Source organism: Chamaea fasciata, unplaced genomic scaffold (genome assembly GCF_029207755.1).
Source record: "Chamaea fasciata isolate MVZ Bird 193981 ecotype frontalis unplaced genomic scaffold, bChaFas1.0.hap1 SCAF_1, whole genome shotgun sequence".
Taxonomy (NCBI): Eukaryota; Metazoa; Chordata; class Aves; order Passeriformes; family Sylviidae; genus Chamaea; species Chamaea fasciata.
The window spans coordinates 12901060-12925720 of record NW_027094086.1 but is presented as its reverse complement, the minus strand read 5'-3'; the positions used below and the strand labels follow the sequence as shown (position 1 = coordinate 12925720).

Genomic DNA, 24661 nt, shown 5'->3' with positions numbered 1-24661 from the left:
ACTAATTATTTATAAAATGTTTAAGTATCAATTATTTAGGTGATAGACAGCAGCAGAACTATGCAGTCTAGAGCTGATTGTGACATCCCAGAAGATAAATGAGCTACAATATTTAGATTAAACAAAAAAGAACCATTATAATAATATACACAATGAGCAAAGCACCGCATTTTCTAGTTAATGCCAAAACCGAGTCTCACAATGAAGTGTTTGTGGAACATTAAAAGTATAATTTAGCATATCTGAATAAATTATTTTCTACTATGCAGTAAAAACAGAGAAACACATGGCATAGATTATAGCCCCAAATGCTTTTAAAATTCTTGGAGTGGAGGCCGCCTGGCAACTTTTGTACCAGCTGGAAGAGCGAAAGCCCAGCTGGCTTGGCAGTAGCCACCATCCTGTGCCTGGGCTGGCAGGCGGCCACTGCCCCCCTTGCACGGCCCGAGCCCCTCCCGTGCGTGCCCGCAGCAGCCCCGGCACTGCCGCACCACGGCTCCGGCACAGAGACACACAGACGTACTCCTGGAAAAGCCTGGATGATAGTGCTGGGGGATGCAGGAGAGCAGGTTTCTGGGGTCCTTCCACGTTGAAATCTCTGTCTTGAGATTGTGAAGGGATGATGAGAATTCAAGGGCTGGTGCCACTGTGAGGGAAGGGGGGAATACGGAGATTCATGCAATTGTTTCAAAACCTTGCTCACATGGAAGTAGGATGCAAACAAAGGAAAAGTAATAATTTGTGTGTTTTATGGCCTTTAATCTAAGCATTACAGGACTGTTAACACACTGGAAGTAAGCTCCCCACGGTCACATACTGATGTGGTCAAGTTAAGGAAATAAATGTAGTGACATCAAATCAGAACTCCAGTTTGGGAGGGGTGAAGGCTGTACCCAGCTTCAGGCGAAAGAGTGAAAGCAGGATGCCAATAAACAGCCACGTTGTCTCCTTTGATCACTCTAGTGGAGGAAGGGAAAGTCTCAAATTAGGGAAATTGGCACCTTCAGGACTTCTGGGTCCTTCAGAGGCTTAGGTGTAAATAGAAAAATAACCCAAAATGGGTCACCCTTTGTTATACAGTGAGAGGGAGCACCAACAAGAGAGAGATCTTTATGCAATGAAGCATTATTTGTTCTATGTCTCAAAGTTCCTGCTTTTTTGTCGTGTTCCTTTGACAAACATAGTAGTTGTCCATCCTTCCCAGTGCTTCCCTAAGCCTGAACAGTGTCTTTCCGGGAAATTAAAACAAATGCAGTCACAGTGATCTAAGCCTGGGTTTAATCCCTCCCGACTCGTTCCCAGCGCATCTGCTCTGATAACGCTCTGGTAATCAGCTCCCTCCAGCTCCTCCCAGTGCACAGCCAGCAGTGGCTGAGACTGAGGGGCTTTTCATGGGCATGGGTAGGAGCTGGCAGAGGAGTAAACAAACCTGCAGTCAGTGGGGATTTAATTCCACCTCATGGGTTGGTGGCAGGTTACTACATGTCCCTTCTCACGCAGGATAAGCAGTTGAGGTGTTAGGGCATGGGTTGGACTCGATGGTTTAAAGATCTCTTCCAACCTAGTGATTCTGTTCTCTTCCAAAGAGCCCTATCTGAAGGCTGTGCTGATTCAGGAGAAACCACAGACGGCAGGAGGCAGAGTCCTTCAGCACAGCTCTCCTTGAGAAAGTTTTAGTGGTTTGGTTGCTTTTCTGGTGTGGGTGCTTTGATCTTCAGGGGGAGTGTCATCAGACCTCCTCCTCCCACAAACCCTGAACCGATGGTAGAAGTTTGGACCTTGTACCGCGATAGTGCCAGGTCTCACCTGCTCCATATTGCAGAGGAACTCTCCCTATTCATATGACTGAAAGACCTGTGCAATAGCTTCAGCTCAGGATGAAACACTGTTCTGAATACCTGCAGAGTCTGAAACATACCATGTCACCACTAATTCCCATGGGAGGGAGAATTTGCTCTCCTATGTTTTATTATATGTGAACATGTCCAGACCAAAATCCAGAGGCTGGATTCATTAAATTGACAATAAAATATGTTCTCAAGGATGAGTATGTAATGCTTTCACACAGACTGAAATATTATTTTTGAATTGGACTCACAAATTTATTTTCATTTGACTTTCAGTGATATTGAAACACCTGTCTCTTTGAAAACAGGTCTTTTTGACTTTTAAATAATTTAGTCTCTGCTGAAAATTGTATCCTATCGGCTGGAGAATCTGACCCAGGAAGTCTTTGGTTTACAGATTTTCAAATTCACCAAATATTTCTCATATCTCTAAGACTTTCCTTGCTGAATACCTTCAAAATTGTAATGCAGAATGGAAAAATAAATAATGTCCTTTGCATAGTCAAGAAGATTAATACAGGCTTGGTTCTTAGCAGAATACTATGAGACTCTGGAGAGTTCCAGGCTAACCATAATGGATAGTTTTGAAACACTGAAACCATGTGCCCTTTCTATTCCAGGACTTGGCCTCTGACAGAAAGGCCACCAAGAGTCAGGATTTACTGTTGTAGGTGTTATGCAAATGGCTTTTGGACCCCAGTCAGTTTGTGCTGTGCCATCAGGCATGGGGGGGTGTGTGTTTTGCAGCAAATTGTTCTGCTTAGTGGCCTAAAGTTATGATAAGCTACAGAGTAGTGAGTGTAAAATAATGGTGATCAACTCCCTTTTTAAAGGAATACATAGAGTTGCACTGACATTTTACCAGTGAAGTATCCCTGATTTAACTGGAAGCTGCTCTCCTTTACCTCTGTGTGATCATAGAGTTAGGTTTTATATTTGTGTAAGTGCTGTATCTTGATATCCACCTGTCCTGGGATGACGTTGTGAAGTTTGTACCCCCAATCGTCTGTTGGGTTTGTGTTGGATATTGCCCTGTGTGCCTTTGGTGTTGGGTCTGGGAGCAGGGAGAAGGGAGAGGCGCGTGGTTTGTTTTCAGAAACTTTCCTCCGCTGGCTGGCCTTGAGAGTCGGATTCAGCAACACACGGCGAGGGACGGAGATATCTTCTTTTTTTTCTTTGTGCTTTTTTTTTCAGTAGTTAGTTAGTTAGGGAGTAGCTAGTAGAGGGGGAGAAGCTTCACTTTTTTTTTCTTCTCCTCCTGTTTTTTTTTTTTTTTTCCTTTTTTCTTTCCTGTTTTTTTCTCTCTTTTTTTTCACCTTCCCTTGGAACTGTTAAAATCTCTCCAGACTGAGGACCTGGGGGAGTGCTGTGGGTGCTCACACCTGGAACCCACCAAGATCCATCCGGCACAGCAACGTTTCCCAGTGCCAGAGGGACTGAGACAGAGCAACCATCTCCAGGAAGGACTTCTTATCTAAATCAGTCATCTCTCCAGAGTGGCACGAAGTTCTTGTCATCAGGTATTGTCCAATTTATTGTGCTGGGGAGTGCTTTGCCTATTTAATAAACAGAGTTCTTTCCACTTCTCTCTGAAGAGTTTTTTTTTTTTTCCTGAACCAGTTGGAGGAGGGGAGGGAAGGCCCCTTAGGAGGTTTCCTCCCAAATCTACCTTAAACCTCTACATCACCACACACGGATCTGTTGCACTTTCCCATGTTATCTAAGGCATATCACACTGTGCTTGTAATGAAGTCAATGGGGACTTTGCTTTGGAATTGAAAAAGAAAATAGAAAAAGACTGGGCATCATGTAAAATAAACAGTAATATTAGCTTCTTTAATACCCACTTCATTGCATCATAAATAAAATATTTTCTTTTAAAATTGGACGTTGTAGCAATTCATATCTAACTTTCATCTTAGCTTCAGTGGTAAAATTCTCCTCTCATGTTACCTCTGAATTATAGAGGCATGAAAGAAGAATTAGGCCTTGATATTTGAATTCACTACTACGTCCAAGATGCAAAAATCTGATCTTTTCTGGATTATGTTTAAGTGTAGGGAGACTGCTGTGCTTCTTCTCCATTTCTGTAGTTAAAGTGCTCTGTATATATCACTTATATGTGCTATATCAATTTTCTTTTAAATTGTGGATTATAGGCCTCACTGAGATCCTGCAAGGGTCCATCAGGAGTTATGGGCAGTAGCCAGGAGCATTCCCATCCTTTTGAAGTTGACAGTGAGAAAAGGCTGTAATTACAGGTGAATGTCTGCAAAGGACAGGGAGTGGCTGTCTGCATTAATTGTTCGTTTCACCCCTTCTTTCAACAAGTCAACGTGAACATTTTCAGCCACTGACTATTGCCTTTTCTCACTTTTCCACTTAAACAGACCAGTTCTACTGTTGATCCAGGAGCAGAAAAAAAAAATAGGTAGATAAGACAGAGAGGATTCAAATACACATCTAGAAGACATTTAGAATCATAGGATCACAAAATCCTTTATGTTTTTCGAAAAGACCTTAAGATCAGCCAATCTCACCATTAACCCAGCACTGCCAAGTCCACCACTAAACCATGTATGTCCCCAGGTGCCACATCTACAGGTCTTTTAAACACCTCCTGGACTAGTAACTTCACCACTTCCCAATGCAACCTGTTTCAAAGATTGACAACCCTTTACATAATGAAACTTTTCTTAGTATCCAACCTAAACCTCTCCTGGCACAACTTGAGGCTGTTTCCTTCTTTTCCCTGGAAGAAGAGGCTGACCTCCACCTGGCTACAACCTCCTCTTAGGTGGTTGCAGAGTGTGGTAAGATCTCCCCTGAACCTCCTTTTCTCCAGGCTAAACACCCCCAGCTCCCTCAGCTGCTCCTCATCTGACTTGTGCTCCAGATTCTTCACCAGCTCCATTCCCCTTCTCTGGACCTGCTCCAGCACCTCAATGTCCTTTTTGTAGGGGCCCAGAACTGAACGCAAGGTTCGAGGTGCGGCCTCACCAGTGCCGAGCACAGGGGGACAATCCCTGCCCTGGTCCTGCAGGGACCTGCACATTCTTTCTATACAGCAAAACAAACTAGGTCCTAAAGCCAAGAGATTTCTGAGAGCTTTTAACCGGCTGTGCCCCAGACAGCAGTCAATTGCATTTTCAGTCATCTAAATACCCTTGAACTGTGGTGGCAGGCCCAGCTCAAGGGGGTCCTGCTTGAGTAAGCAGCTGGCAGAGCAGGGAGACCACGCTGCTCTGAACACAGGCTGAGGACAGTCTAAGTCACAATTGTTTTAGAAGCAGAGGATGACGTCTCTCAGCTAAGAACAGGTCTTGTCCTTCTGCTGACAGAATTCCATCAGTAGAACAGTAGATTTCTTTATGTGAATTGATTATTTTGAGCTTTATAATCCCCCAGCTCCCATTGTATGACAGATTGGATGAATCCTACTACAAGATGCTTATCCAGTATTATCTGCCTGACAGATAAATACCTTGATTAAGTGGTATTAAATCCAATTCTTTTTCCATAGGCAGCTGATCATTGGCTGTCCATGTCCTCTTTTTCTCAGGCCCTGGAGCCATCACCTTTACTGTTTCATTCTGCTATACTGCTCACAGATCAGGCTAATGGCTTCTCCAGACAGCAGGCTCTGCTTCCACTTCTTGCAGGCTTTTTGAAACAGCAGAAGAAAGTTAACAGGTGTCAAAATATTCAGTGATATTAATGTTTGAGCAAGTTCTTACTCATGTTAAAACTTACGAAAATTCATCTGCTTCATAAACTTGTCTTATGCCTGCTTGTGGGTTGTCATGTTTGCAGGTAAATCCAATGCCTTATTTATACCATAAAAAAATAGCTAGGATGCTTTTCTCATTGCATGACAATCTGACAATCACTTACATGTCTGCTGAGAGACTGCCTTCTCTTTATGGATAGGAGCTCCTAACATATCTAATGTCACCTTAATGCATTAATATACTACAATAAGATCAAAAGAATTTGCACCATAATCTGGACATCACTGCTTGAAATACAGCTCCCTGATTTAATCATATGTACAACACAAGAAGTTCCTTGAAAGGGGCATATCTGTGCTTGAGACATCCTTGTTACAAAAAACAATAGCAAATTATCAGTTTTTTCAAAGTCTGCAGAGATGAAATTCTTTAGACGTGATGAGCAAAATTTTATTAACGGTGTGTTTCTCTTCACACAGTCACAGGAAAACTGGTACTCTCTTTAAAAAATATATAGCTTTCCATCTATTTTTAAGTACAGTTTTCTTTCTATTTTTATGCCCTATATATAGGCATATAGGGTATATATACCTATAAATGAAGTAGCAAAACAACCTTGTGACACATTTCTTTCTCCGCCTAATCTGTTGGAGGGTTTTATGAGACTGATGCCAGAGTGCTTGTCGAACACCAGTTCTGTCTTAGAATCATAGAATGTTCAGGGGTTGGAATGGAACTTATAAGTCATCCAGACCCAAGCCCCTAGACCAGGTTGCTCAGAGCCCCATCCAACCTGGTTTTGAACACTGACAGGGTTGGGGCATCCACAGCATCTCTGGACAACATGTTCCAATGCCTCACCAGCCTCTCAGTAAAAAATTTCTTCCTAATATCTAACCTAAATTTTCTCTCTTTCAGTTTGTACCCCTTACTCGTCCTATCACTGTGGTTTCTAATGAAACAGAAAAGAGACTGCCCGAAGAGTGTAAGCTTTGACTGACATGGTCTCTGCTCAGGTGCAGTTGGGTAGGCTGGAAGCATCTCATTCCAATCTGAGCTATAAATATATGTTTCAGATTTGAGTGGAGAACAAGGAGCTTTAGTGAGCCACACAGAGTTAGAACTGCCCTGTAGCATTCTTGCTGTAAAATTCTCTGACAAAAAGCAGTCTCTGAAATTACTGATGTCTTTTGAAATAAATTCAGAGAGTGGGACACTGGTTTAATTCTGGCACCTGAAATGGTATCTTGTGGAAATGCACAGAAATTTTTATTGTGACTTGTCATCACAACTTATATAGTCAGCACATGGAAATACAGGAATATTAGATTTTAAGTAGTCCCTTGTTCTTTCATGGCTTAAGCATAAATATCATTCTTCTTAGTTCCCCTAGAGATTCAAATAATTTAGAAGATAATAAGGTTGGTGAAACAGTAGATGAACTGCCTATCCCAGTCCTCTCACTGTTGGTGTTGGCTGGATGCATGCAGAAATGGGCATGACACCAGCTTAAGGACAGGTTACTCACATTTTTTTCCACTTGCCAAAGAGTTTTGGGAGCAGATGTGTCTTAGTCACAAAACCATTACTACAAGACTACTGTTGAATAAGCATTTAAGTAGTCTTATGCTCTCTCAGAAATGAGTAAAGTGGATGGTCCCTGAGATCCTTGAGCTTACCTGTCACCTCTACAGGTGGCTGAGACGTAATCTAGGGAAAGAGGGGCTGGCCCGGAGGTTTGTGGTACTTCATGGTTCCTTCACAGACATCTATATCTACATCTATGTCTACACAATGGTTGGCCTTGATATCTTAAAGGTCTGTTCCAACCTAAACAACTCTAAGATTCTATTTATATGTACATGTGTATTTGTGAACAAAAACTTAAGTGTGTGTATATGTCCTGTCTGTGTAAGTTGAAGAGGAGAATCAATGCAGGCAGGGAGGGGGAAAAAAAATGGAAAGAAAGGAAAGATTGTCATCAAGGAGTTCGATAATATGAACAGGAGTTTCATGGTAACTAACTTCATGATAGTTGGTATCTGATTAAAACTGTTTAAGAATTACTTTGCTGGAAAGCCATTAAGGGAAGCCAGCCAGATATTAGGTAACTTAAGGCTGCTTGGGAAATCAAAACAAAGTTACAGGGCCATTAGCTCAGTGCTATGCTTTTGGCGGGAGAACGGACTGTGGAGAAGGGGCCTCCAGGTTTCCCGAGTGATTTTTTTCCTCCCTTATCAGTTCCACTGGGGACATACGTTGTTTGGAGAGGACGCCAGAGGAAGGAGTGGAGGCATTTCACCTGCCATGCCCATCTGGCCATCTTTGCTACCCACTGAGTCCCGTGGGGCCTCTTCTGCGGAGGAGGGGCACGGCTGGGCACGGCTGTGCCAGCCCTGTGCTGATGCAGGTGGGACAGGAGTGACCTCTTCCGTTTCCACTCCTTTGTTTGCCACCAGAGGGCACAGAAGTTCAGGGCATGGGCTCGCCTCATCCTCCTCAGGAAACCCCCAAAGGAGCCGTCCAGGCACAGCCAGGCCTTTCTCTCCGGCTGCACATCCAGGTTTTGGTTGTCCCAGCTTCTCCTTCCATCTTTGGCTTCCCCCTGAGACGTGCTTGCTCTGCTGTGCCCACGCAACATTTCCAAACTGCTGCACACACGAAGCTAATAAACCAAGGGACAGACTGGCTGTTGGGAGCAGCGCGTTGGCCACTTTGGCTCTCGGTGGGAGCGCTTTGCCAGCGGAGCTGAAATTCCAGCAGTGCTGGCTCTCGGCATGCTGAGTCTGTAAACATCTCCACATTCTTTTGAGCTTGAAAGTAGGCTAGAGATACAGCAGGGAGATTGTCTTCAAACCAGCTCATGGATTACCTCTGCTGTTCCAGGGCCATGCTACCTGGTGTTGGTGCAGTGCCTGTCTGCTTGCAATCCCAGTGCCTTGCACAGACTAAGTGCCCCACTGATTGTGAAAGATGGAAAAGATCTTAACAAAGGAACTTGGACATTACTAGAAACAGTGATCATAAAAAGTGTCTTTTCTTGCTTCAGAGTGGTTTCTCAGGATAACTGTATTTGTTAGTGCTAAGGTAGTGCTGCCCGGCTTCCCTGGTACTCTTAGAGCATTCTGTTGAGTTATACTGAATGAAGAGAAACCATTCCCAGCCCAAATCTTAGCATTCAGGAATTTTGCAGAAACTGCAAGTCTACTTCTATTGTGTGGAGGAAAACTATTTAATGGAACAGTTTAATGATGCTGAGACTTCCAGAGGCAGCAAAATACTGATACATAAGGCTCTGGCTTTGTTTGAGCGAATCCAGTTCCTGCTTTCCTCATTGAAACATTAGAGGCGTGTCTGCATGGGCAGTTTATAATTCTACAAATTGTTACTTTACTATAAAAATATGACTGGTGAACTGTTGGCGACTTATAGTACAGCAATACTTATGTTGTCACATCTTCGTTCCCATGTATTTTGGTGGTCCCCTTCCTGCCTTTCTGTCACTTTATGCCCTGTGCCAGCCAGTTGCTTTAATTAACAATGTGTTACTCCCTGCTTAAAAACTGATGCCCTCCTTCAAGCTCTAAAGGCCCCCTAATTCACCCTCCTCATTGCTCCTGAGGTGCCAGCATATGTGCATACAAGGAGCATCAGGGAAATATCTCAGCATGGGCTGCAGGGTGGGGCAGTGGAGGTGAGAAAGGACTGTCTGTAGAACTTGTATTGCCCGAGTAAAAGAACAGCATGTTCCTACTGTTTCATCACAGACACTCTGATTTAACTATTCAAAGTGAAATACAGGGACTTTCACCTGTTTTCTGCTACATATCTTTTGGCACAGCACAGGGAGGATGACAACATGCATGGTGCAGAGGAGAGGATCACCTACCCTTGGGTCTGAAGCTGGTGGAAATCCATACATGGAAGCAGGGTCTTGCTCTGAAGGAACAGCCAACTGTGCTTCTGGACACAAGCAAAGCATGACAGTGTAAAGCAATCACAAATGCAGAAGGTCATTTAGGTATAAATCTTGCAGAACAACCCTGCTGTCTCTGACTCAGACACACAAATGCTTTTGGAGAATGAATTTTGCATGATCGTTTGTGGCATGTATCTTGTCAGGTGCCAGGCTCTCTCATTTACTCTGCATAAGACCTTTTGGTCAATCACTCAGCAGAGGTATCAATCCCAAGAGCCTCATTTTGAGAATAAATGTGAGGAATCACTGGAAAAGACAATCAGACTAACGCTGGTTAAGAATCCCCTGAGCTGGCTCTATCAGTGCTTTAAATTTGGATTATTTTTACCTAATTAAGTTGTTGTGACAGTAACCTAGCGCAGGCAAGGAGCCAGATGAGATACCCAGTGACCTTGGGTGGATAGTTTGTCTTCTGCTGGTTAGTGATTGCCAGATATACCTGGAAGCCTTTACTGGTTGTTACCCGTCCTGTTTAAGGACTCCAAGGTGCATTCCAAGGGCAGTGAACATATGGACTTTATGCTGAGGACTGTGGGAGGATCTTCTCAGGGGAGCAGGAGGCTATATCGAGGTATACTGCTATGGTTTGATCAGGACATTTGTACAATGCAGTGCTCTCAGCCTTCTCACGACTTGGTGTGTAAGACTCTTTCAAACTAGCTAACACAACTAGAGGCTCCTGTTTTGAAACACAGCAATTGCACTGATTTATAGCTTTGGGAAAACTAAGTGAAATCATTTGAATTAGTTGGGAACTTTGTCTTTAAACAACTCTTTATTCTTTATGTTTTTCTTTTTCCTGGATTTTTGGAAATCACTGATTTGTTGAAATCAAAATGTTTTGTGACATGGGTGGATTTTGGCAAACAGACAGGACCCATGCAGAGTTCTGAAGAAACCCTTCCTGCCAGGAAATCAGCTGCCATCAGGAAATTATTTGTTTTTTTGGCAACTCTCTTGGCTCATGGCCAGGATGCATGGCTCCAGTGCAACTTCATGTACAGACTGGGCTTCCTCAAAATACGAGCTTGGGCTAGTACTGCTATACAGGATTTCAGCCTTCAGCTTGGGGACATTGTGGCTTCCAGGCTTCCTGGCCCTGGGTTAGGAACTTGCAAGCTCAAGGAACTGCTTTTCCCATAGTACACAAATCTCAATGATGGTTCCACAGTTTCCCTTTAAAATATATGAACACAATTACTGTCATTGTAAAAAACCACGTGGACCAAGCTGTTGCTGACAAATCATCACAGCTTCCTACAGAAAATGTCTTTGCAGTCTATTGGCAAAGCAAACAAATAAAATATGGACATATAAACTGAAGTGTCTTCTGCTAAAGCCTGTTTTATGGGTACTGTAGGGCTCTTAAGTGGAAGTGTCCTTGCAAGAATGATCAGTTCAGTGTTAGCCACAACAATGAGATCACTATGTCTTGGGCAGAGATAGCCTTATGACAAAGTTTTCTAAGGCTTGTAGGTGGAATAAAGAGCCCATTTACAACCCTCCATGGGAAGAAGAACAAGGTTAAACAGCACAGGGTATGAAATTTCTTCTGGGACAAGAGACTACTCTTTTGGGCTTAGATGGGACTTAAATGGTGCATTACGATCACTGTTTTGTTGTTTTTTTTTTTTTTTTGGGAGGTAGCATCACCCCCAGCTCTTCTCAGACGATGCATTATAAAGGGTTTGTCTGCACAGCAGAATCACTCTATGATTTTATCAAGGTCTGGCATCCCTGCACTGGCAAGCCAAGGTGGCAATAGCAGTAAAAAATACACCATACAAGCGCTTTAGAATAAGCATTAAAGTGTTTTGCCAGTGTTTCTAAAGCATGTGAACCCTGTTATTAGCAGATGATAACATTCAGGTGCTGCATTTTCCTGGCCATTGTCCTTCCTGGCAGGCAGATTACAGCAATTCAGACTCCTTTGTTTTGTTGAGCAGAACTGCTTCTATTGAGAGCTTTGCCCAATCTCGGGCACTCATCAAAAAAAGGAATGAATTTGGACTCAAGCTAATTGAGGTTATCTTGGGGAAAATATATAGACACAAAGAGGTAAATCCATACAAGGGATGCTCACATCTCTTTGTCATGCCTTCTCTTTTATCAAAAAAGAATGAGTGCCTTCAGGTATGCTAAATCATGTGTTACCTAATTCCTGCTGAAATTGCTTTATTTTCCTTTGGGCTAAAGTGGCTTCTGATGAGAATCTAAAGAAAAAACTGAAAATCTGAATATCTACTAAGTAGATCAGCAATATTTCCTATCGATTTTTCTTTGCTCCAGTTCTTCATACAACATACTGCCATTTATAGTGATAATCTTTTTTCAGCTGACCTATCTACAGCATAGCATATTTAGTTTGATGACAGTATTTATGACATAATATAAAAGTGGTGTGTAGGAGCCAGGAATGGGGAAATACTTGGAATGAAGTCAAACACAGTCACACTAAACATCTGATTGTCCAGCTCAGTCTTGCGGTTCTCATTCAAGTGAATTCTTTGGATGGGAATTGGGGCTGAGTAAACTGTAAAACGAGAAGCCTTAATCAGATTTCTGTAGATTGGAATTGATCTTTAACAGGTTTTCTGTGTAAATGGAAAACCTTCACTATTGTAGGTGTAGCCTTTTTGAAGTCTGACATTTGCAGACAAATCCTGCTTTGATGTTACCTTAGTATGCAAAATGGTTTGTAGTTTTCCTTCTGTCTATTTTTTTTTTTTTTTTTGGAACAGTGTAATAATCCAAAATGACATTATTAAGTACAGCTAGGTTGGCCAACCAGAGGCACTTTTTCCAGAGGTAACTGACTGATTCACAGGTAATTGCTTTGGCAGGAATGCTTAAAATCAGAGAAATCAGACAAATGGAAAAAATTCATTAAATCAGGATATTCCAACCTGTAAAGAGGCACCTGGCATGAATTTACAGACTTGAACCAAGTGTTTTATTGGGAATGCAAGAACTTGTTCCATGATCAGTGAAACTAATGAAGCTTCACATCTGCTGAATTTGTATCTTATGATTATGTTTTTCACCTGTTTTCTAATGCCGTAAGGTCTGGAGTATTCATAAAAATTCATCATGTAAGTTCTCTGATATCAAACAGGAGAGCTCCCACTGCAGTATTGATAAGTCTCTCTCCCCTATGAAGTTATCAGGTTCATTTAGTCCCCAAGAGCTCAGATAACTGTAATCCTCCATCCTGTTGAAGATAAGATTGAATTGGTTTACAAGTGGAACACATATTTGGAAGATCACACAGATAATCATCACTCCTCCAAGCCATAAACACACTGCATAATTATCCAGATTGTGTTCCTTTATGACATCCTGCTACAAGTAGCTCCAGCTACAGTGTGCCTACCAAACTGATCAAGGAGTAGAAACTATGATAAGGATTTGCCAATTACAATCTGGAAACTGAGGTAAAGATACCACCAAAAAAAATTTCCGCCATTAAATTTAAATTCCTAAAAGCAATTATAGTGTAATAAAAATGTTAAATGAAGGATTGCTGTCTGAGACAGCAATACAGTACAGTATAACTAGCACTGAATGAAGAAAACAACCAGGATTTGTGTGCAGAGGACACTGCATGCATATATGCTCCATTTGATTAAGAATTGCTGGTCATAACACCAACCTGCCACTCGTTTCTAATCAGTATATGGTATTAACCATATTCTATTAACCTTTTACGCACCATCCAGAGTGTTGTTACTAAAAACCACTTTGTATACTTCAGTAGAAAGTGAGCAGTACTGATGGTTAAATGAATGGAGTTAAATGACAATTTGTAGGCAGGTGGTTGATAGCAACACAAATTTCCCCACTTGCATTTGCTGATAAGCAAAATCATAGTAAGTTTTCAAAATAAATAAGAATGTATTTTGGAAAGGTCTGTCACATCAAAGTTCTCCATTTTATAATGAGAAGCATCTAAATGTCTAACTGGTGCATAATTAAGAAATATTCAGGTCTGAATGTCATCATCTTTAGAGCAGTTGTTTCAGCCAGTTTTAATTGGTTGTTGAATTTGAGATTGTTTAAATTAAATGCCATGCTTTATTAATTAAGTGAAACAATATTTATCTCACTTATGTGTGGAATGGGTTGGGAAGCTGAGACATAATTGAGTAGAACACACACAGACTTGAGCCAGAGCAGAAAGGAAATACTAGTTTAATGAAGAAATTTGCACAATAACACTTAATCATCTGCCAACATGTAGTTGTCTATAGTGCTACTGTGTCTGCTGTGCACAGACACAGATCCCATCTTTGTCTTCTGCTGGTGACCCTCTGGCTCAGGAGACAGTTGGATAGAGCCTTTCAGGGATGAGCTTATACCCTCATATGCCCAATATTTGCATGAGAAATGCACATGAGAATATGATGTCTGGAACAGATGCATTTTGTGGGAAAAATTCTCATGTCTCAGCCCTGAGAAGGCAAGGAAGATGTTCTTTTACCATGACATATGAGTTCTGAAGGCCCACCTGATTACTGTAGCATGTTCACAATAAAATTCTTGTCACAGTCTCATAGAAGCCATAAAAGGGCCAAAAGACATATAGGGGACACAACTGAATAGCTGACACCAGACTGCTTCTTTGCAAAGTGTCTGGGAACTTTAAAAGACATTGGCAAGACAGGAGAAAGCCCACACCCAACAGAGATCAAAAGAACTGTAGCAGCTTAAAAAGGGAGCTCCTACAAGAGCGGCAGTAAAATTGTTTGTGGGAATAACTCTCCTTTTGGTCATATAACTGGTTGTCTGAGAGGGGTGGGACAGCCACAAAGAGATGTAGAATGCATGCTGGGGTTTTAACATGCTTTTTTCCTCCACGTAATTTAATCCTGTGGTTAAGTTAAACAATATTTTGGTCTGCTTAGTCCCTGGTTTTCACAGAGTTTCAGAAAGGAGATACAGCTGGTGTCTGAGCTTGGTCAGAGCTACTATACTCACAAGTCCTGACCTAAAACCAGGAAATATGCTGGATTTCTCATCTACCAGTACTGTTCTTACAGAAGAGGAGCAAAAGAAGGCATTTTGGGACACCATGGATAATCTGGCACCTTGATTAATGCCACTGATAATGTATTGTTTTCTCACTGTCCATATTATCAGTTAAAATTTCAGTGCTGGTGAGTTTTCATTATACAGAAAATTAATTGACATGCACTAGAAATGTAGAAGATGTTATTTTTAAAAGGATGGACCCATTGTATATATCTGAATTAATTAATAGATTACCTCTCCTTGTCTGATTTTTTCCTGTCATAACAAAACAAACCACAGCAATAACAACTCTTCAAACAAGGCCTGGGAGATCACTCAAGGTCTCTCCTCTCAGTTACTTAACCCACTCGACTATGGGTACAAACTTTCATGAGATATTTCATGTATTTACTTTCTCTAGGCCATGATAAACTTGGACAAATAACCAGCTGTTTGCACCCCCCGGCAACGGATGGTAACTACAGCTGAAATCTCCTTACACCTTTAGGCAAGTGTCTGACTTCAGAGAAGAGAATGAGGTTGAGTGTTGCTCCCATGGCAGTATGCACACTGCCTCTGCATTTCTTGAAATTCTCCTGCCTTGCTCAAAGAGGTTTCCACTCAGCTTGCTGGCTTTTACAGACCATCTTTCTCCATGGCAGGGAGTCAAGGTCCCTGTCTCCTGGTTGTGAGTCATGGTGCCTGACCCAGCCCTGGGCCCATCCCACTTAATTTTACTCCTTTGACAGTGGCATTTACAGTAAGAAACTAATGACTGTACAGTTCAGAGGGGCTACATGGATCATCTACATGTAAGGTCTTAGTCATCTCTGAAGGTGTCTGGCCTCTTTCCATTAACTGCAGAGAAAATTTGCAGCAAATAGCCTTGAAATCTACATGGTTCAGTTACATTCCCAAAGTTGTGTAGAATAAATCTTCAAAGGGGTGCCTAAATTTGGAGTGTTGCTATGCTCAGTATTGCAATACCTAAATCGCTTTTTTTCTTCAGAAACTTCTGATTTCAATGCTGAATTTCTGAGTTTCTGTAGGACCTGGGCTAACTTCCTACACCTAAACATCTAGTGCCATGTGAGATGTTGTATTGTGTCCAGTATAAAAATGACAGACCCAGTGCAAGATGTATCTTTCTGGAGCAGCAGCAGAAGGCCATGAAAATTACCCTGTGGCACTTTTGGCAACTGAATTAATCCCCTATTAACACAAAATTAATAAAAATATGTAAGAAAATGAGGTAGTTAGTTACCTTAAATCTTTGTGAGTCCAGCTCTTGAACTTCTGATATCATAGCTCACCTGTTATCCTTAACATTGGATAGCAAATCCAGTAGACACACCTCGCTGGGGACTCCCAGCCTCTGCTGGTGCACAGTGGTCTTGTGTTAGCCCATCTCTATAGACTAAATGGTACGTTTGAACAGATGCAGGTCCTGGAAAGCTGCTGTCTATTAAAAATATGTATTAACAGTTTCCTTGAACTCCCTCTGTGATACCATAGGTCATCAAAATATTTATTTAGAACAAAAAATACTCATCTTTTCTGCAAAGAAGATCTTGACAGAAATGCAACCTCATCAAACTATCCTGCTTCTCTTGCTTTGAGCACCATCACATGTAAAACAGATGTTGTGAATCCAGATAATCTACCAAGTCTGAAAAAAGTCATAAAGTATAAAACAACTGTTCTGTATTTGTAGATAGAGATAGCTGAGATAGATAGAAAGACCAGCTGAGTAGCAGTAAAAGGGGAAGCCAAAGCGAATTACCAAGTGTTTAGCATTCCCTCCTCTTCTCAATAGCTGTAGTTGAGTAACCTTTTGTTCAGGGTAAACTTTTTCAAACTCTTTCATACATGGACTGGGCAGGACAAGCAGCATAGACTAGATCAAAGCTTTAACAGATGAAGACAGGATGAATCAAACACTCACAGGTGAATCAGATCAGTGAAACATATCCAGACAAAATAAACAAATACGTTATTCAAGACTTCAAATTATTTACTGCAGTTTTCACACTGCTCTACTGCATCAGCACACCTTCCTTGAGTAGATGCAAGTTGTAACAGTTCCCCAGGTAAATAAACCAACTTCTTGTAAACAGAATTTTTAATTAACTGGTCTGATCCACGTCATGGATGCAAAAGCATGTGAGCAACCATGCTCAGGCCCAGCTTGAGTTCAGTGGGACTCCTTGGAGCAACTTCAGCACCGCAAGGACATGGCTGTGCAGTGAGCGGGCAGCAGCTGGCCCTGGTGCCAGGATAGGTGCAGTTTGACTCCCAGGAGGTAGAACTTGCCAAAACACAACTATGGGGCCATGCAATGTGTGTCTGTCCAGAGGAGGGTGCAGGGACAGAGATCCCTTGTATGGGGAGCTATTTCCAGCCTCCCATTAGCCTGGAAAACAGAGAGCTGACAGTATTGGTAAAGACAAATTAATGCTGATATGGTTTGTGCTTGTGTCAGGGTTTTTGCTGGTATATGTATGACACAGAAGAAATTGCAATTTTAACTAAATCTCTATGCTGGTCGAAGTATAGGCTTGGTCAAATAAAGAGAGGAACATATGAAATAATGCTTTAATCAGTTAAAATAAATGTACAGGTGGAAGTGGCCAATTTCTTCTGTAGCTAATTTCGTGCTCATACTATGAGCTAAAGATTGGCAGAAGATTTGGAGGTTGACCAAAAAATGAATTTTTTTTCTATTTCTTCCTTTCCCTTGAACATTTGCAAGCTTCAAAGACTTTACTGAAATAATAATTGTAAAATATATTTAGTTTATTTGTGTGTACTGAGTGAGGTGGATTCATATCACTGAAAGAGCTGATACATGCCAGTTATGCATTTTGACTTACAGGCTTTGACTCTGCACAAAAATTACATAAGATTCTTTTTCTTTGTTTCTCTTTTGGCTACATGGTCAAAAAGTTCATGTGAACTCTGAAGTAGTTAAAAACCAAATCACTGGCAATAAAAATGTATGAAAATTATTCATATGGTGCAGGTGAGATCACCATAGTACTTTTGAAATATGTACCTGTGTGTGTTTTATTCAGTATATTTTGGAGATTGCCTGATGTAAATTAATTTCATGGAAAATTAAGCAGATAGCCACAGCTGCACTTCACAACTGCCAGAGATCTCTCTAACTGGCAATTTTCCAGGAAGCCTGCTAAGAAAGAACTGAAAAGTTTACCACAAGCAGCTATGCTGAGGCAGACTCCAAGACTGAAACAAACTGGCTGTCATTTTACCATGTGGTTACTCATAAATGTATTGGATATTGGAGTTGGTTTTGAAGTCAAGTTGTTTATCACTCCAAAGGGACATGTTAGAAATCATTGTATCAAAATTCATTACTAGAATTAATTTTAGGCTATTCATTGCCTAGAAGATTTGACATCTTTTGACTTTCATAATATTTATTCTAGCTCCCAAAAGACAGTATCTTATGAATTACCTCATAGGTTTAAGGAAGGAGTAATTTTTGAAGTATTACTTTGGCTAAATATTTAAGCCATTTGTGACTATAAGTTAAGCTTTTAATTTAAATGATAAAAAGCTAATTCAGCAAACTATAATAATAGCCTTATTATTTATTGTTCTTTTAATATTACTGGCAGAGAAATGAGGTGAGCAAACTTAGAGGATAGACTTGTCATAGTACTGGAGGGAAGCTCTACAGAGACAGACTCAGTCAAAGGTCCAACTCTAAAACCAGAATTTAAAGCAAATACTCCCCTGGATTATTGAGACCACAGGTCTTGGCTGTCCTGCAGAGGGATTTTTGCACTGCCTTAAATCAGGATCGCCAAGTTGAAGAGTATGGGCAGTGATGGAGAGTGAATTTTGCTAAAAGTGGTTTTAACAGTTAATTGAACATTTCAGGATGATTTTACATACAGCAACAGAGAGCACAAGCAGACCCTACATTTCCTTCGTGTTCATTTATTGACCTGTTTAAACTAACCTTTGAAAAATGTTTTTCTATACAGATTTTTTTTTATTTCTTTCTTTTTTTTTTTTTTTTTTCCATCCAGACAGCTCTGAAATAGACAAGGAGAACATTTGAGAAAGGAACATGAGCAAATTGTAAATTGTTCTCTCAACACCTTGAGGTTATTTTTTTGTTTGATTCTGTATTTTGTGGGAAGCGTTGCCTACAGTTAGAAGCAAACAGGTTTGTGAACAGGCACAAGAAACTAGGCAGAGGAAAAACATGTGCGTGCTTTGCTGGATACTAGACTTGCTCGTCCTAATCAATGTGATCAGATAATTTCCAACTGCAAAGCACAGTCTCCTGTTTAGTTAATTTCTTATTTTGTAGCTGTTCTACAGCTAATAGTAGTGAACTGAAAAAATAGAAGGAACATGTCAAATTAAAAATAGCCTTCCATATCTTTATTTTACTGTAAGGGGAAAAAAAAAAAAAAAAAAAAAAGCAGGCAAATGTGGTTTGTCCAGAAAACCACTCTGCCACTTCTTAATTTTCAACAGCTTAAATCAGGAATTTGTCATAACTTCATGCTTAACTGGTTCCCAAGTATGGGAGCCAGCAAAGTTGGAAGTTGATGAGCACTGTATTGGCATGGCCAGTTTTTTGTCTCTTGGGTCTGGAGGTATTTGGACAAGTCAGCGAGTCATAACAGGGCATTGTTATGGCTGCCCTGTGCCCTGCTTGGGGAATATTGACATCCTGCCCTGTCCAATCCTTCTCAGTGGCCTAAAGACACCAGAGCCAACCAGATCTGAATCATGCAGCCCACAAACACATGGTAGCCACAAAACTGAGTTGGACACCTGCTCTTCAAAACTGTAACATTAGTTTTGGACATTCTACATTTGTGTCCCTCCACTGTGGGAGGTTTAGGATCCAATAGGAATGAAATGCAGCTTAGGTAACTTCATAAGACAGTATTTTGTTTTGAAGATCTGTGAAGAACCTTAGAGGAATGATGATGCTCCACAGCAAAACACTCTGCTCATTGATGAGAAAATGCCTGGATGGGAGGATTGACTACATCCCAGGAGGAAAATAAGGCTGGTTCATCAGGGACAGTTCTGTTGACACCAGACATATTCAGCAGGCCATGAATTTAGATCTTGAACTTAAAATAGCACAGGCCTCACTGACTGAGTCTTGTTTTATCTGAGCAGGTTTGTGTCTTTCTTCTGTAAGTCAAACACTTGCACAGTGTTCATTCGTATAGCCCTGTAGCAGGTCACATACATGAAAACCTGATCCTGGGTAATGCTGGCCAGGAGTTGTCTATGGAATAGTTCTTATCTGAGTAGTACGAACTTCTGGAAACTGCAGGAAGTGCTGACACTTGTGGGTGAGACAGTGGACAAAAATGGATGAGACAAGGAAGAACAAGCAGTCAGCTCAGAAGCAACCCTGGGGACAAAGGGAGGATAACTCTAAAACAGACCTAAGCTTCAGGGTGTCTCTTTTGAGGTGGGAAACAGCAGATGGGACACACGAAGATTTTTTCAACATTTTTTTCAATGTCTGTAGGATGATGCTGCTCTAGGCAGGAGTTAGATCTCTTACCTGAGCTGACAATATCCACTTAAGGACTCTTCTGACAGAGCTGGGAGCTATTCTGGGGGTCTGTCTGACCTCCTGTGCTTTCCACATCTCAATTCCTTTACAATATGAAATGAAACCAAGTCTTTATATTTTTTAAATCAAATAAGTATTATTGTTTTCATCTGGTCATCCCACCATCTATAAATACTTTCTGTATCTTCACTGGACACACCACTCCAATAAAGGCAGGGATCAGGAGCTAGCACAGGATCTATGGCTGGCTCAGGTCAGGCAGCATCTGACAAAGTCTTGCTTTCCTCTCCCTGGGGCTTGTCAGGGAGGGAAGAACAAATCAGAGACGCAACTCTCTAGGCCAAGAGATGTTTACTGAGTGGCTGCATTGAAGAGAGGGCAACAACAAGAGAAAAGATCAGATCTTCTGTCTTCTCCTTGCTACAGCAAAGTGAAGTCAAATATTCTGATGTAAAATTGTAGGGAAGTGGTTTTAGCAGAGAAAATGGCTAAAGGAAAGAGACCACAACCTCTGTAAATATAATGGCTAACTACATTGCAGCATCCAGTGGTCTCAGGCACCATGACCTTGAGGCAGATGCTAAAAAGCTTATTCCAAAAAGTCAAGAATACAGATCACAAGTTACTTGTACTAGGAGAATAGATATTTTACAAAGCCAATTGATTTACAGAGCATATCTCAAAGCTGTTAGCATTGTTGTACAGATTTTCGTTGCTCTTGCAAAGGTGGGCAAGGCAATCTGCAGTAGTATTGAGAAGAGGAATGCCCAGACTGGGACCTTTATTTAAAGCATTTCCAATCACAGATCAAGGAGTGGCATTGAATGAAGGATTTAGGGTTTTTTTCATAGGAATGAGCTCACTGGCTGGAATAGGGCAGAGGAGCAGTGAGAAAACATCTGAGTGAGAAAGCAGCTTTCACTCTCCTTCTGTTAACAAGATATCCTGCCCAAATTTACAGGATTTAGGGCTAAAGGTCACAAGGCTGTAGTTTCTTTTGTAATGCTATTTCCAGATTAAGGTATCTATAATTTTTTTACCAAATTAAGCACTCAATTCTTAGCAGTCATTATCCTAAAGCAAGCATCTCTCTGGGCACTCTTTTCTATGTAAAAAAGAAACCAAAACAGTGACGCAAGTTATCATAGGGAGGCTTGCTGTTGAACCCAATTAGACAAAGAATCATGGAAAAAGCAGTCATAAAAAGGGCAAAGTTTACTAGTCCTGGATGTCTTAAGCATGTTTATTTATCTGGCGGAGGTCTTGGTGATTCCATGATTAACATCTTGATTAATGAAAACATGTGCTCTGGCTGCAAGTTAGCATTGACGATGGTTTTTGTTTGAAATCTGTGAGTGAGGGAGATGTTTCCACAGTCAGAAAATCCTCAGTGATGGATTGTTGTGCAGGCAGGGTTTTTAGTGTGACACTGTAGAACAGGCTGTTCCTGGCCAGCAGACCTGGGGCGTTATGCCCTGGTTCTGCTCATTTTGGAGGCAGCTCTGACAACAGCGGGAAGGGGCACCAGGGCGGCTGCCTCACACTGTGGCTTACTTGTTTCCTTGGATTTTTCATGTGTACATGTAACTCTGGCATCACCCTTCCCATGGCCTGTCCTATCCATGAGGTGAAAAAGACCCATCTCTCATCTCAGATACAAGGTGTTAAATAATTACATTTGGACATCTTTTCCTTTTGCACTTTACTTTTCTGCAAAGTCAGAGCAAGATTATACGTATCTGTACAGGCTTTTATTTCTGGCAATGTGCTTGTTGCTGTTTATCTCCTAAACACATCCTTGGGTTTAATGACCTTATGGGCCTATATTATAACATGGATCTTTGTGAACGGGACTGAAGCTGAAGTTGCAAGTTTATGAGTTTATGACTCAGAACCAGACTTGAGCTGAGAAGGGAAAAGAGGTTTTCCTATAAAGACCTAATTTGATCTATAGCAGTAATACAGTCTGTTAAGGACAGTAAGGGTAAGGGTCAGGAAAGCTGATCCCATGCTTGCTTTCCCACCCTTTCTCTGCTTTGGGACAGGCTGTGCTTGTATTATTAGGGAACAACTCCCAGCATGCATGCAGGAGCTTTCTACACCCTTCCTTTCCCCGTTGACTTTTGCTCTGACTGAAGCACCATGAAATTTCAGCCACGGACTCAAGAGTTTCCTGGACTTTCTTTTTGAAACTTGGTATTTTCTATATTTCTTCTCATTTTTTAAAGAGCTGTGAACTCACTCTTTTCAGAGACTCATCCTCTTTTTTCTCTGTGCCTTTCTTTAAGACCAAGGTGAATTTTTACTCCCATTGTGTCAAAACAGTTTGTGCAAACCCTTCTCCAAATTTGCACAAAACCTATGATCTCCTTTCTTTCCTGTGTAGCAATTCAAATCTTCACCCCACACCAACACTAAATACTGTGTTTGGTATCAATGTCCTCTTTGCTCATAAAAAGTATCATCAACTTCATATTCTTGGTCAGGTGGGCTTTAAGACTTCCCTGGGAAATCACACAGAAAATTCCCTCCCATCCTCAGCCACTCAGCTACCCAGCTTCCTTAAGACCTCCAACAGGCAGTCACATTCTTCTTCACAGAGAAGATGGTGACATCTGCTTTCTCTTCTTACTGCCTTGTGGCAGATGTGTTCTCATGCCACCCTTAGGTGAAAATTGCCATCCACCTTCATATCTTAGTGGCCCTGGGGAGAAATGTCAGAGTGGCAGAGAAGGGGTAATCATTGGCTTTTCTTACTCTGACACTTAAGCCTGATGGTTCCTTGCTGTCAGGACACAATATCTGTTCTATCTGTTCTAGCTTCACAGGTCTACAGCGTGGGTGAGAAGACGTCTGGAGCCAGAAACTGCCTCCAGAAACTCCTCCACAACTGGTCCTACCACAAGTCTCTTTTCCTTTTTGGCATGTCTCTGTTCTGCTAAATCCTAAGATTTCTCAGTTTGGAAAAATGATAATGGAGGCAGAATAGAGCACACTTCCATAAACCCTGGCTTGTACAGGGAAAACAAACAGGGGCTGATCAGATTGACCGTTCACAGTCTCTCAGAATATAAAATCTTTCAGGGCGCTCAATAAAATTGTCAGGCATAACTAAAAATAGGCAAAAAAGGAAAACTTTTTGTGTGGCCTGTAGTTACATTGTGGCAAAATAGATTAAATAAATAAGTGCCAAAAGGGATTGACACATTAATGGAGGATGAGTGTTTTGTTGACTATTAGATACTATGCTCTGGATGTAATTTCAGTCTCAGGAAATCTTTACACTGTTGATTTTTAGAGGCTGGTAGGCAGTAAAAGGACTCTATATACCCTAATTCTCATACTTTTGTTTCAGTATCTGCTAATAATCACTGTCAGAGACAGGACAAACAAGCTTTTGATTTGACTGGCTATGGTACTTACATTTTTTTAACAAATTGGAGCGGCTTTGCCCAGAACTTGGACTACAGAGTTTATTCTGCTCTGCATATTGCACTTCTGTTCTTTTGCTGATAGCCAAGAATGACAAATTTAAAATAAGGCTTATGATAGCAGCAGCATGCATGGCACAGGCTGTATGGTAATGGGTTGGTTTTCCAAGTAAAGCACTGGAACAGCTTCAGTTACTGCCCATAAACAGGATCTGAACATCCAATCCCTTGATGGTGGAGAGGGCCTGCAGTTGGGGTAGATCACAGCTTACTGAGCCCAGAAGCTCTCAGCCCTGCCAGATGCTGTGATTTCAATCCATAGTTTGAAATTCAAGCTACTCTGTCATAACCCCAAAGCCTGCCACAACCTGGGAAAAAACAATTTCACATGATTCTCTTGTCCGACTCAGTAGGTAAGAATAAGGATACTGGCAGCAGGTAATGATCAGTAAGCAACATTGCACACCAAGTTCACAGAGAGAATGGAAACACCCTGCTAAATTCACCTGATCCTTAGGATCTAGGCAGTATTATGTTAATGGTTGGACTCAGCAATCTTAGAAGATTTTTCCAATCTAAATAATTCTGTCTGATAAAACCTCAAATCTCAGGGTAAGTAAGTGAAATATTCCCCAGGCAAGTCCTTTTCAAACCCTGCTCTGAAATGTAGGATGTGAGGAATGATGATGTGTATAGAACAAAGCCAAAGAAAATATTCCCTAATATTTGGAGAAATAAAGTGGGGTGGTTTTGTTGTTGTTTTTTTGTTTTGGGGTTTTTTTTTAATTTATTTTTTTGCATTTACACAGCAGGACATGCAGGAATTTCAGGGGCACACTAACATAATCAGTGCAAATGTTGGTCAGCATTTTCAGCAAATGCTGGTCTTTCTTGCTTTTTGGCTTTTGTATTGTTTTGTTTTGTTTATTGGCTCTTTTCAATACCCCAGGGGTCTGCTGGAAAGGACAGAAATATAAAAATCAGTCCTGCAAAATGCTGAGAGCCCTACACTGGCCTGGCTGTTGTGGAAACTGAAGACACTATGCACCCATGGGCAAGGTCCCTGCTGCTGGGCAGGA

The 24661-nt window shown here is 41.3% G+C and overlaps 1 long non-coding RNA gene across 1 annotated transcript in view; it reads left to right on the top strand.

The window, feature by feature from the left end:
* The first annotated feature begins 3057 nt into the window (after positions 1–3057).
* LOC136301382 (uncharacterized) overlaps positions 3058–24661 on the top strand; it is a 36312-nt gene continuing 14708 nt past the window's right edge. Inside the window, exon 1 of the long non-coding RNA XR_010723859.1 lies at positions 3058–3367. This is a non-coding gene — a long non-coding RNA (uncharacterized lncRNA). The remainder of the gene's footprint in view (positions 3368–24661) is intronic.